Genomic DNA, 12415 nt, shown 5'->3' on the forward strand with positions numbered 1-12415 from the left:
TTTATGAACTTCATCGCTTTGACTGACTCTGACCTACTGAGATGTTATGAAATAGGTCTTCATGTTCCTATGATAGTCACTCCTAATGGAGAACAACCAAAGCCCATTGAAAGTTATGATCAAAATGACAGGACTTTGGTGGAACAAGATAAGAAAGCATTTCTAACACTGACTGTTTGTCTCTCAAATGAAATCATAGAAACTCTTCATGAGCATACAACTGCCAAAGGGATAAAAGGGATATGGGATGGCCTTGTGGAGAAAATAGAAGGAAATGCTGAGATTAGAGAAAACAAGAAGGCATTGTTGAAAGAAGAGTTTAATATGTTTAATTATCGTCTAGGAGAAACTGTGGGGGAATTAATCAAAAGATTTGAGAAATTGTAAGTAAGAATTAAAGTTGCTGAAGTGAATATCATGAATTCAAAAGTAAACACAAGCTGATGAACTCCTTACCATACTCCTGGAGCACCAATATAGTAACAATTAAGAGAACAACAAACTTGAATGCCATCTCAAACACTGATTTGATATCCACTATCAAGTCCTTTGAGATGGATGAGCAAATGAGAATGAACAATCATTTAAGTTCTCTAAATCAAGCTGGAATGAGTACATGGTCAACAAGGTCTACTGCTTTCATAAGCAAGTCCCAGCAGAATATGTATCCGGTGACCACTCCAAAGTACTCCTCATCAATGCCTCCTCAGAAAACAACTTTTATCTCCACTGGAAATCAGTCAATATCATCAGGTTCCAGTTCATTTCAAACGACAGTTGACAGTGAAGTAGAACAAGCCTTAAAAGCTCATGGAATCAATTCATCTTCTAAGAATATGTCAAGTCAAAATTCAAGCTACTGTGATGCACTTCCAATGTTGAATGACTCAAATGTAGCACTGGTTCATGCGTTCTTGCGAAGTCATGAAGAGTTACTGCAAGGAAAGCTATTGCCACCACAATTTGAACAAGGAGATCTAAATAACATCAACAAGAAAGATCTCAAGAAGATGGACATCAAATATCAAATGGCAATGGCAGTGCACAGGGCAACGAACTTCATGATGAAGTACAGAAAATACAGTTTCAAAGATTCAGATAAGAAGAGAATTGGGTTTGATAAGGAAAAACTCAGGTGTTACAACTGCAATGAATTGGGTCACTTCTTAAGAGAATGCACAAATCCTCCCAAACTAGCAAATGACATTCACGTACCAGAAGTTTCTTATGATGAAAACAACAAGTTAGCTGGGAAAAAGCATGTAGTTCAAAAGCCAAGCAGTTCAGTTCCAAGAATCGGAAGTCATCCACACAAGGGCAACTCAAGTTCAAGCACAAGAGCCCTTGTCTCTCAGGCAGAGGTCCATTCCGGTATGGATTAGGATGAACAGTTTTAGGAACTAAAGAACCCTCTAAATATGGCAGGCATGGCTTTCTCTTCAACCAATGAAGCATCTTCATCTTCAGCTGCAGTTTCTAATACATCTCCTGGTGATGAGGTATATCACAATATTTTCTCTCAAGCATGCATCAACAAGGTTGCATTTTATAGACACAATCATGATGAGGTTTTGAAAGAAGTTTCAAAACTTAAGGAATTGAATGCTGAGTATGTAAAGGCCGATAACATTTACGTTGAGAAGATTGAAACTCATCATGATGATGTAGCAAATCTCCAACTTAAAATTTTTTCAAATTGAGCAAGAGGTAATATATTATAAAAACATAGTTTCTAAATTAAAAGATGAAATTAGTGATTTAAAAAATGAAGTTTCTATTAATAAGGTACATGAAAAGATAGTCGAGAGATTTGAAACATCATCCGAACAATTAGATGATATTATTGGAGCCCAGAGAAGTACTAAACTAAAGGCTGGGTTAGGGTATGATTATACTACTATAACTTCTCATTTTAATGACAATTATACCAGTCTTCCCCACTTTAGCTATAATACTTCTCCCGAGGAAGAAATGTCATATGGGGTTGGTAAAATACCAAAACCTGTGAAATTTGTTTCTCCCATGTCACAAACTTCTTCTACAGTCATAACATCTAATAAATCTAACCTCAATGTATCTTTTGAAGCAGGTGATGTAAACAAAAGTGGATGTGGAAAAGTTTACATGGGTTGTATGCAAAACGAAGTTTTAGAACCACGTTTTGAATCTTGTGTGGGACTAATCAAATCCATTAACAACCTAGTTTGAAATAAAGTCTATGAATCAATGTTAGAGAATTTGAAGTCAGGATCAAACTTTGTATTTTGTGAAAATCTGACTAGTGAAAGTTGTAAAATCGATTCTAATGAAAAGGAATGTTTATCTTCTGACTCTGATTGTGATACAGTTTTTGATGAAACAATTGAAGACAAGGTTGATGGACAGAGAGGTCCTAGCTACTCATCAACTAGTCATCATGTTAAGGATTTAAGAGAATAGAAATCCAGTTTTAAGAATGATAAACCAAGCACATCTTGTAAATACATGCCACCTAAGAAAACTTTATTTCCTCAACATTACAACCAGTCTGATAGTGACTATTACTACTCTCGTCAGAAACCCAGGCAGTCTAGTTACTTTCATGCTCAAGTCACTAATGATCATGACGTACTATAGGACTGATAGATATTACAGACATGTTAACTCCCCTACATTAGCTTATATGTCAGATCACACATACTTCAGCAAAGAAAATGTATATAAAACCAACTCTAGAAAATGTTGTTTTGTTTGTGGAAATCCTTCTCATCTTACAAGACATTGCAAGAACTGGCACAAATAGCAAAAAGATTTAAACAGTAAGTTTCGTCAGTCATTTCCCAAGGTTGCTTCTAAACCTAAGATAATGACTAACCAAACTCATTTCTCTGCCAGTGAGACGGATTCAAAGTCCAAAGGAGAAAAGAAACCATTTTGGTTAACTCAAAGGGAGAGAAAAAGGTTGGGAACGGGTTTAGAAACTGATAAATCTAAGAACCAGCCAATGGTCTTCACAAAAGGAAAATCTGAGGACTTTGTGGTTAAACCCAAACCAAAACGAAGGCAATCCAGAAAACCCTTTCAAAACCGAGGAAATTTCAATTCTAGTTCCTCGAGGGATTGTTCTTCAGATTTTGATCCACCAAAAGATTATATTTTCAAGAATCATAAAATTAAGCTTGGTGATTTTTTGTTTAATTTTCCCGTAACAATCCAGTCTCGGGACCCCACTGCTAACTAGCTGTTCATGTGTGTAGGGTCAGTTAGGATGGCCTGTCAATAGTTTGGTACTTAGACAGTGGCTGTACCAAACACATGACTGGAGATGAGTTATTGCTGTTCGATGTTAAACCATTTGACGGCGGGCACGTCTCTTTTGCCGGTGATGTGGGAGGAGAAATAACGAAACAGGGAGAGGTCTCAAATGGTACCCTAACATTTGATGAAGTCAATCTTGTTGAACAGCTAAACCATAATCTCCTCAGTGTGTCTCAAATCTGTGATAAGCATTATTCCACCGTTTTCACTGAAAATGAGTGTTTTTTTCTTGAAACCTGGATTTAAGGTCCTAGAGGAATGGATTTTGATGCGTACTTTGAGGCATAATGATGCATATATTCTGGACATGAGAAGCAATTATTCAATGCGTACTGTTTCGTGTTTATTGCCCAAGGACTTGGAGAATGACTCATCTTTATAGCATCATCGCTTGGGTCACGTTAACTTACAGAATTTGAACAAGTTGGTTAAAGGTGACCATGTGAGGGGTTTTGCCTGTCAAATCTTTTCATTGTGATGAAAAATGTCTTTCTTGTTCAAAATGCAAATAGCACAAACTCCCTTACAGGCCTAAGATTGTAAATTCCATAGATTCCATTCTCCAACTGTTACACATGGATCTATCTGATCATATCCAACCACTAGCAATAGGTCGAAAAGCCTATTGTCTAGTTATTACTGATGATTTTTCACATTTCAGCTAGACTTTTCTTCTAGGTCATAAGGATGAGACTGCTTAATTTCTCATCAGGTTCATCATTCTGGTTGAGAAACAAACAGACAAGTGAGTCAAGTGTATCAGAAGTGACAATGGAACAAAATTCTGCAACAAGGTGGTAAATGAGTTTTGTCACAACAAGGGGATTCTTCGTCAGTTCAGTGCACCGTACACTCCTAAACAAAATGGGGTGGATGAAAGACGAAACCGTACATTGGTAGAAGCTGCAAGAGCAATGCTGTCATACTCAAAACTTCCTTTATTCTTCTGGGGTGAAGCCATAAACGCCGCTTGCTTTAACCAAAACTGAGTGTTGCTGAACAAGAGATTGAACAAGACTCCTTATGAGATCTTCTATGGAACAAAGCCAAGGGTCAATTTCTTCATAACGTTTGGATGTCCTCATACTGTGCTCCAAACAAATGCCGTCTCAACTTCCAAGTTTGCTGAGAAGGCTGATGAGTGCTATCTTGTAGGTTATGCAGCTGACAGAAGTGCTTATCGGGTATATAACAAGAAAACTAGAGTAATATTGGAATCATTTAACATTGATTGGCAAGAATTGAATCCTACTGATGCACACTCCGGTCCAAATTGGATGTTTGATTATGAAGGCCTGTTCAAGCAATTTCAGGGAATGTATGTAACTCCCGTTGTTTCCCCTATTCCTTCTGTTGTTTCTGCATCTATCCATGCTGGTGATGATTAGTCAATCTTGATGCATGCCGTGTTAAGAGGACTAGAAGATATTCAAGTAGCTGCCCCTGCACCCATACTAAATGCTCCACCAGTGGATTATCAACCGGCCGCTGTAAATGAAGTGCCCCCAGTCAAAGACACTTCCGATTCAGATACTGATTCATATGTGTCAGTTGACAACGTGGAGAATGACCAGACTGATCAACTGGTGATCCTTCGGCTGAACCTAATGTGGTTGAGTCTATTTCCACACCTCCCTTTGAAGAAGAAAATCAAGGTTTTGCCAAGGAGACAAATGCAGAAAATTTTAGAATGAGACCACTCAGAATGAAGCTTCTGACAACACCAACTCCACACTAGTTCAAGCCATTTTCGTGCCTTTTTATGAGAACCTATGGGATGTACCCATTGATCAAGAACATATGGTTGACCAACAAGAAGATATTAGTATTAATCTTCAACCAAATGTTCCTGTTAATGTGTCTACTGTCTTTCATCCCATAGAGAGTTTATCCGTTGAACCCGAGGCAACTCCAGTCGAGCATGTCAAACCAATCCCACAATTGCCAATTCACAAAAGACATCCGACTGAGAACATTATTGGAGATCCATCGGCCGGCATTCAAACACGTAGCACCTCTGGTAACATTAACAGATGTCTCTTTGCATGTTTTATTTCACAGGTTAAACCCAACGACTACAGAGTTGCTTTGAAGGAAAATTCTTTGGTTGAAGCCATGCAAGAGGAACTGTTGCAGTTCAAGAAGCTAAATACTTGGAGGCTAGTCAAGAAACCAGAAAATAAGAGACCAATCGGAACACAGTGGGTGTTCCGTAATAAGAAAGATGACAAGGGGTAATCATAAGAAACAAAGCCTGGCTTGTTATACAAGGTTTCTCGCAACGTGAGGGTCTTGATTACGATGAAGTTTATGCACCTGTAGCTAGATTGGAAGCAATACGTATCTTTTTGGCCGACGCTTCATACATGAACTTCAAAGTTTATCAAATGGACATGTAGACAGCCTTCTTGTACGGAAAGGTGAAAGAAGAAATTTACGTTAAGCAACCTCCAGATCTTGAGGATCCAGATCATCCTAATCATGTTTATCGTCTTGACAAGGCACTTTATAGTCTTCACCAAGCACCCCGTGCTTGGTATGCCACTCTGGTTGACCATTTGGTGAAGAATGGGTACAAAAGAGGTATTGTTGATCAAACACTCTTTGTCAAGAAGGTTCAGGGTGATCTGATTCATGTCCAAGTGTATGTTGACGATATCATATTTAGGTCTACGAATGAGAATCTGTGCAAGGACTTTTCTGAGGTCATGCAAAAGCGATTCAAGATGAGTTCTTTGGGAGAAATGACTTTCTCCCTTGGTCTGCAACTTGAACAGAAGACAGACGGAACTTTGATTCATCAAGAGAAGTACGTTCATGACATTGTTCAAAAGTTCGGGTTCAAGGATTCATCTGCGTTTATGACACCAATTGATACACGACCAGTTCTCGCTCCTGATCCATCGGGAAAGCTAGTCAATCAACACCCGTATAGGTTTATGATTGGCTCACTGATGTATCTCACTGCAAGCAGACCGGACATCATATTTCCTGTTTGTCAGTGTGCCAGATATCAATCCAATCCAAGAGAATCTCACATGACCGCTGTCAAACGTATTTTCAGATACCTGAAGGGAAGACCTCGATTGGGACTCTGGTACCCAAAAGAGTCCCCTCTAGAGCTTCATGCATTCACTGTCAGAGACTATGGGGGATGCAATCTAGACCGAAAGTCAACATCAGGTGGATGTCAATTTCTGGGTGATAGGTTGATTTCTTGGCAGTGCAAAAAGCAAGTCACTGTGTCCACTTCAACTGCGGAAGCTGAGTACATAGCTGCATCCAGTTGCTGTTCCTAAGTCATTTGGATCTAGCATCAGCTGCTGGATACGGTTTGAATTTTTATGATACTACGATCAAGATTGACCTACTAGCAATCCTATCAGATGACAAACAATAATCAAGGAAAACTATGGAATAAAACTCATCAAACAATCCTAAGCACTCATACACATCAATTAATTATAAGCAAATCTTTTACTAAATCATAAAAACCATAACGTAAATAATCCCAAAGTCAAATCAAAACATCAAGATAAATTCATCATAAGCCTAGGCAGTCTATAACGTTTAGCCTAGCATCTTAAAATTAAACGAAACAAACAAAAAAGAATTCACGGTATAAAATAAACGAAAACGAAAGAAATAAAAGATAGAACCCGTGTTCTTCGACTATCACGCGCAACACCAGCTGATTCTTCAACTCCAAAACTGGTGAAAACTCTTCTCGGTCACCTCGGGATTCACCAAATTCGGATGTGGGATTGAGGTATGATTAATGGTGAGTTTAGGGGTCTTTTTATAGGCAACAGGTGTCCAAAAATAGGTTTAAGACGGTTAAACAGGAAGTTTCTGGAATCTGATCACCGCCATCACCTCGCCGCACCGTGCGGCGGGCTTTTCCTCCCCCGTCGCGCGGCGCACCAGCCAAAAGGGGGGGAGGGCTGGTCCACTTTGCTGGTCCGGTTCATTCCTGGCTTGGTCCGGTTCGTTTCCTGACGCGTCGGTTCTCCGGTTCGGCTTGTTTTTTGGCCTCTTTTCACCGGAATTAAAACCCGAAAACCTAAAACATAAAACTAAGTTAGTAGTATACAAATCATACAAGAAACCCACCAAAACTAATAAAATATTAAATAAAATATACACGGGATTTAAGTATAATAACGTTATATCATTGTGTAAATGAGTCAATGTGAGATAATGATGAAATGTAATAAATTCGTGTTAGTGACTTGTCATGACTTGAGGATGAGTCGCGATTTAAAATAATGTGAATGATTTTGAGGTATTTAAATAAGTAACAATGTTTATTTAAAATTCAAAAATAAAATGTTATTGGGTTTGGCTTTCCATGATAGCTTGAGAACCCAATTTAAATAACGAAGCATAAGCTTTGTGAATTGGGCCTCCCAAGAGTGTTTATTGCATTTTAATAGCCCAATTAAATAGCGCAACTTAAATTTTTTGAATTGTGCCTCCCATGAGCGTTTCATAGCATTTTAATGGCCCAATTAAAATATCGAGTAACAAGCAATTGAGTTGGTAGGCCCATGAGCGTTACATGGCATTTTAACTAACCCAACTAATTAACAAATTATAAAATCAAAGGAGTTGGTCGGCCCATGAGCGTTACATGGCATTTTAACTAACCCAACTAATTAACGAATTAACAATTCAATGGAGTTTGTCGGCCCATAAGCGTTACATGGCATTTTACCTGACCCAACTAAATATCGAATTATGGAATCCAAATATGAGTAGTTGGAGTATCTCGTGAATCACCACGGGCGATACTTCCAACCAAATATAAAATCAAAACGGGTTGAGAAATGGATAGTTGGAGTGTCCATGGGTTGTAACACCCCAACCCGGAACAGGCTGACGTGTCACTATTACAGATATCATAATCCAAACACAATCTATTTAAAATAAGAGAATAAAATCCAGTACAACCAACGGGTCAAAACGAACTGAAAGATGTCTTAACTCAACTTTATTAAATACTGAAAGATAAATAAGTTATAAATGTCTTTAAAAGAAAACATCTTGAACTTTATTAATCACTCTCATCACTGATTCCCCTGAATACCCTGATTACCTGTCAACAATTAAGAAAAAACACAACAAAGAAAATACGGCTGAGCCAAAAAAATATGCCCAGTAACGGAAATAACAATAGTACAAGTAACGAAGGACGAATGAAAATAAATCTACAAACTTTGCTTCAAACTCAAAACCAAGCTTGTACTCAAATAAATACTAACGTATCTGGATGCATAACCAAATACTTGATCGGAACATAATCAGACTCAGACAGAAGCACATCGATATAATATATGGATACATACATACAACAAACCACGAAACTATATATAATTAGAAACTAAGTCACGTGAGAGGGAAGCACCAACGAGCCTAAATAGACCGGTACACGGTTAGCTATTCCATGCACTGATCGATGTCAAAAGGTCAATCAAAAACATTTATAAATTACCTTTACTAGCAAGGGCAAGTAAGGTGTCGAATCCACAGGGAATCAGTGGAAAGTGCTAATCAGTTCTAAAACTTAATTATTAATTATACTAGGTGGACAAACGATGTCAAGCGGTTTAAAAGATTTGTATTTGTAAACAATGATTAAAAAGCAACCAAACTCCAGGGTTCAGGTTTTGAAGCCAATTGGATAAATGATTAAACCTATGGAATTATACTCTTTGTTTGAATCAATAAACCAAAAGACTAAATGTTTGACTATGGTGATCGTTAGAACTTAATCCAATTTATTGACACAGCTAAACAACGATCTATTTGATTATAATCTTAGGCAATGATGAAATATTAGTTCTATGTTTAAAGATAACTAGGCCAATGACACTAAGAACTCAATCCTAATTGTTGATGACCAAAATCAATAACTAATAAACTGCAAATCTCATTGATTACCCAAAAGTATGTTCAATCACACAAACAAGATCCAAAAATAAGGTTTAGAGTACCAACAATCCAATGAACAACTTAGCCCTACACCCGGAGATGGTCACAAGTGATTTAGCCTAGCATCGTGGTCTTAAATAGCTTCTGTGATTCTTGAGTGGATGATGCCATGGATAATTCGGGTGATTGAAAGGTGTTAAGATGGTGGAAGAAACCTCCAAAAACGTCCAAGTATGTTATGATATCAAAGATAGCCGTCCTAGAGTTAAACTGGCCTTAAATAGTTCCAAAAAACCTGAAATTTCGATTTTTCCCCGTCCTGGTGACCGTAGGCTACGGTCTCCCCACTGTAGGCTACGGTGGGGACCGTAGCTTACGGTGATGATCACTGCCTTACGGTGGCAGCCTCCACCGTAGGCTACAGTGGGTGACCGTAGGCTACGGTGGGCCTGTCACCCACCGTTTTACTTCTCACGTAACTTCTTCGTCCGAACTCCGATTTATGCCCCGTTTTCGGCCACGTCTTCGTCTTCACTTGCTCTATCATTCCATGCAACAAAATCTTTCTTTCCTTTCCATCTCATGTGCTCCCATTTAGCTCCTTTAAGCTTCGCACACCTGTAATTACAAACACACACAAAGTAAACCTGTTTCCAGCACATAAACTCACAAAACAAGTGGTATAACTCATTTAATACACGATATTTCACCCACGCATCATGCACCTATGAGACGGTGAGTATGGCGTATACCCATTATTCTATCTGCACACAACAAACACAAACTCAGAGCTAAGATCGATCTATACATACGCCTCTAGGGGCCAAGGTGCTACGCGAGCATGAGCTAGAGACGCCGTGAACTTTCATTACGCATAGTCACGATAAGTGCAATGCCGCTGACGCCCCAACGACAAATTTGGACATGCTCGGGTGACAGAGTACAAAAGCTTAAGTAATGTAAGCAATTAATATGCAACTAAAATGCTACCAACGGAAACATGCAATAACGAGTACAAAATATATAATCTATTGCATGTTACAAAAATAAATATAAAACATCACATACCAAATAAGTTGAACTCAACGGTAACAAAAAGGTAACGAAAAGCCCGCACTTCAAAGTGACGGACACCGAATATGAAATGCAATAAATTCAATTCAATACTATGAGTAAAGAAAAATGGAATCCGTACCTTAACTAACAGGCCAAAAAGCAACGGAACTTAACTCGTCCGCAATTAACCACAAGAACCTATAAACCGTTACTTTGACATATTAGACTTATAATATATAATTGGGTTATATTCTTTATATTTATATTATCATATGTCATATTATTTTATTATGTATATGTTATCAACACACACACACAAAACCACACACACTATACCACACTCACACCCTTACAACACATGCACACAAGCTAATACACACCTCATGCACACCTTTAAGCACACACAGTACACACCTCGTTCATTCTTCTTTAATGTTAGAAACAAATCGCTATAATTTACCATATTATAGAACAGAACAAATTATCAACACATGGTTGAAATTCTTGCCTTAAAAATGTTCGACGGATTTGCCCGGGAAGACGGTAGCTGGTAATGACGGTGGAAGTGCACAAGAGACTGCTAGAGGCTGCGTTTTGTCCCCGGAATCAAAGCAAAGTCACACAAACTGGTATAGGAAATATGTAACTAATAGTGAGCCAGATTATTTACCTGAATAGGGGAACAACAAACGTCAGACCGGTAGCGACTGTGGGACTGGTGGCGGCAGCGATGCGGGTCTGCGATTTCTTGCCGGAACTGCGACCGATCACCATTATCGTCGTTGTCAGGTTTAAAACGATAGTATAATGAATTTACAGGACCGAGACAAGAAGAGACAAAGGACTACCTCAACAGCGGGATGGTGGAACCGAAAGAGGGAGGCAACAACGATGTAACCCGGCTGTCTCATGAATCAGAAGCTACTCGGAGACCTTGAACTATGCGGTTTAAGTAGCAAACGTGCTAATTTTTGGTGGTGTGATGCGGTTGCTTCGACGACGGTAGTGGTGGTTGAACGATGAAGGAGGGCGGCGGCAAAGGTGAAACCAAGATTTAGGGTTCTGTGATTGAAAACAATTAGGTAATATCTATATTTAAACTAGTGATGACTCGGAATTCGGAACTTCTTGCAGCGAGAGATCAATGGAAAATTTCCAAATCAAGTTTAACGAATTGGCACATATGACCACTTTACTTTAAATTCACTATTAGCTCTCACAACCTTACACTACCAGCCCTACAATTTAATTTTCATGCATTCAAATCAAGAACTCACAACATAAATTATTATTATTATTTTTATTATCATTATTATTATTATTGGGTATTACATGGGTTGTCATGGATTTTTCATCCAACTAAGCATTTTAAAATAAAGAAAAATAAAGTATTGGAAATTTTCCCGAATTTAGCCACGTACCACCCTCAATTCGGTTTTCAAAAGGAATGTAACCGTTGAACCGATTACGTTTGACCGCTTAGGGTTCCGGTCGTATGACATCTTGTTCCGCTTTGGCATATAAGATCGAATACTGTGGTCAAATTATCCTCAAGGTATGGAATAGCGTCTTACCTTGGGTTCTAGGAACCGTTTTGCCAAGGCCCAACTCATAATACTCTCCCCCTTCCAGTTACTACGTGAACATGTCATACTCCCATGCCCTAAGGTGAGGGAGTAAAAAGAAAATTCGGGAATTCTTAAGGAATTTCCCAAAATAAAGACAATCTACTAAAAATAAAAAGGATTTTAAAAATATTTTGAAGGTGAGACATAGCCTAGGAGTTTGTGTGTGTAATAAATAAAATAAAACAATTACATAAATAAGTTGTAAACAATTAGTAGGCACATAAGACAGTCAGATAAGCACATATGGGGTCTGAAGCATATGTCTAGGACAATTTTCTAATGACCTATCTTAAAACCTTCATCTCTGATACCAATCTGTCACACCCCAACCTACGACGGAATTGCCAGAGCGTAAGCTGATTATTCACAGCTCAAAGATACTATCATGAAATAAAAATAATATCTATTAAGTTAATTATTTCATATTAAGGTGCACAAATTATCCAAACATAACAAATAATCCAAAACAGTTAAAAATAATCCCAAACAAAATTTAAATA

This window comes from Bidens hawaiensis, unplaced genomic scaffold, assembly GCF_021521415.1.
Source record: "Bidens hawaiensis isolate Kalapana, Puna unplaced genomic scaffold, B.hawaiensis_p1.1 tig00015256_1, whole genome shotgun sequence".
Classification (NCBI taxonomy): Eukaryota; Viridiplantae; Streptophyta; class Magnoliopsida; order Asterales; family Asteraceae; genus Bidens; species Bidens hawaiensis.